At 44.2% G+C, this 2,705-nt stretch overlaps 1 long non-coding RNA gene across 1 annotated transcript; it reads right to left on the bottom strand.

Moving 5' to 3' along the window:
- Positions 1-353: 353 nt before the first annotated feature.
- On the bottom strand, positions 354-2,350 carry LOC147464221 (uncharacterized). The gene is made up of 2 exons (XR_015187534.1): positions 2,250-2,350; positions 354-2,125 (listed from the first exon to the last, which is right to left on the bottom strand). It is a non-coding gene; the product is annotated as an uncharacterized LOC147464221 (long non-coding RNA).
- Between the last annotated feature and the right edge of the window lie 355 nt (positions 2,351-2,705).

The following is a 2,705-nucleotide window of genomic DNA, read 5'->3' as shown; positions in this document are numbered from 1 at the left end:
GGTGTACACAAATGGTCGTTGTAGCACACTCATTCAAGTCATCGCACTCATCATTAGTATACACATTCTCTCTTCTTACAGACAAGGGTGCTATCAAACCTTTGTTGATCAAACATCTTGCATACACTTCCGCCAAATGACAAAGTTTGAACCATCAAACTTTTTGATGTAGTACTCTTCTCTTTCAAAAGCACTACTCACAGCCATGATTAAGAGAATGTAGCCAAAAACTTTATGGCGAATTGCCTGGGATAATTTTGACAGAGTTTTTTCTAGAATAAGAGCAAAAACTCAAACCAAAAGTAGTAAAATCATTGTGTAAGAACAACTAGAAGTGCCAAGAACGCATAAAATGGACTCATGGGAGAAATTCGACAGAGTCTCCTTTGTATGAGGAGTCAAAACTCAAATTAAAAAATGCATAAACTGTTCAATAGAACCAATGGGCATCAACTGCTCAAAACCACTACTGTGTGACCAACTCGGCATCAAACGCACCAAAACCGCCCATATACATATCCTATGGCGAGGGTACCGTAAGAGGGGAGCTCCAACTACCTGTATCCCTGAAGGTATCTCAACATTCGAGAATACCCCAGCTCAAGGAAAATCTCACGCTATCGACCCTCCAAAGGCTAATGTAGGCACAAAAGGACTAGCCACAGTCTTAGAAAGGGATCTTCCGGTCTGAGTCTCGAAAATGGCCGAGAAAACTACCAAAATAGCTAGAAAATGGCTCCAATGTTGTACAATAGGCAATGTCCACAACTCAACGTACATGAGTGACCTCGCTCAAACATGCACTATGAATTTCTGCATGCAGTACGTGATCCTTGCGAGGATACCTGCTCTGAAAAGAGTTGAATAGCACTATGGTGTGCTAAAGCAAACATGCATCTGTCAACGCATTTGTCCACAGAGAAACTGCTATCAAATTGACTGTCAAAGTAGCCTGAAAAAGTGTTGTGTCTGTAAGCGTCAGAAAACCTGGAGAAACTGGTGTAGGTGGGCTCAGAAAACCCCCTGTGTACCTGCATGTCGGTGTAGATATGTGCCGATTTCCATTGCCGGATAGAAATCCGCTAGTTGAATAGTCACCAAAGGTGCTCGGAGTCAAAACAATGTCATAGAGCGTCATCGATGCGCTCGGTGCCGATGCCAGGTGTCACTCCTCTATGGTAGAGGCACCTTACCAGTGCATGTTGCAAGCACGAAGATCGATGTCGGGTCAGATGTCGAAATCCACCCAGATGGAGAGGTGTTGGTGCCAAATCGCAAGGATGGTAGTGAAACTGATGTGTCGGAACAACAAAATGCTGATGTTGAGGCCGCCTCCCACCGTCGGATGGGAGTCTCCTGATGCGGAGATGAAAACTTTGCTCTCTCTCTCTCTCTCTCTCTCTCTCTCTCTCTCTCTCGCTTGCTCTCAATCAAGCTGTCTTGCTCGCTCTCTTTTGAGAAAATCTCTCTCTCTCTTACAACTCTCAAACTCTTTCTCAGGGATTGTTGAGAGCTACAATGGAGCGGGGGGGCAGGGGTTATGTAAAGGGCTATAGGTGGGAATGAACCCTTACAAACACAAGGTTTGTGTAAGTAAGCGTTAAAAGGAAATTCAAATTCATTGACTCTGTCAAATTCAGAATGGTGACTCTGACGAGATGACGAGCAGACTGGGGGGGCTGGGTTCGGCCTTGCAACCTCTGAGTGCTCGCGATTTTCTTCCTGCTTAGCTTGCGACCTGCTGAGCTCCAATATGCAAGCCTCCAATTTGATTGCTCCGTCTGGATTCTACTCAAACCCGATTTACTTACTTGTTTGGCTTCAAGGCCCTCTTGCCTTCCTTCTCACGGCCTTACTGCGAAGCCTTTGTTTACACCTCATGAATTCCTCAACTTGCCCCAATTTTTCTCACTTGATTTTCTCTGCTCGATTTCCTGAGGTGCCATCAATTGCCTAATGTGCTCTTTGCTTGCATGCTTGATTGCCTCAAGCTCCCTCCTCGCTTGGTTGCATCTGAACTTTGGCTTTGCTTGACTATTTGTTGCCCGATTCCTTGTTGCAATGGTGCTCAATTTCCCCATGTTCGGTCCTACAAAGCTTGCCAAGCTCCCCTTGCTTGAGATCACTGCACACGTGGATTAGCCGAGGCTCAGGATTGGGTGTTGTGTGCTCTGATACCACTTGTAGATCCGGATGCGGAGAGTGCAAGGAAAGGAGAGAAGGGGAAGGAGATGAGAGGATAGACATACCTGTTTTGGTGAAGATGTAGAGAGTGGGAACTCTCTATCTCTTTATAATCATTATAACCAATAAATGAGTAATGGGCAGGCGCCCGACCCCACAGGGCCTGAAACCCAACACTCAGTGCCATGCCAAGATTCATATAGAGAGAGAGATTCACAACGGGTCTATCCTCAAATTTTGTACATGTAGCACATCATTTCAAAAGGAGGGTTTTTTAGAATTTCAAAGAGTTGCAAGATTGTGTTTATTGGAGGGGTAAAATTATGATTTTAAAAAATGTTACTAGTTTAAGAAGGACCATGGGTCATTTAATTCATGGTGAAGTGTGTGTATAAAGGAATTTAAAAACGCGATTTGAAAAAATGTTACTGGTTTAAGAAGGACCATGGGTCATTTAATTGATGGTGAAGTGTATGTATAGAGGGATTTAAAAATACCTCTTGAACACATGTGCTATGGGT

This window comes from Adiantum capillus-veneris, chromosome 1, assembly GCF_014529385.1.
Source record: "Adiantum capillus-veneris isolate H3 chromosome 1, ASM1452938v2, whole genome shotgun sequence".
Lineage (NCBI taxonomy): Eukaryota > Viridiplantae > Streptophyta > Polypodiopsida > Polypodiales > Pteridaceae > Adiantum > Adiantum capillus-veneris.
This window is presented reverse-complemented; position numbering and strand designations above follow the sequence as displayed.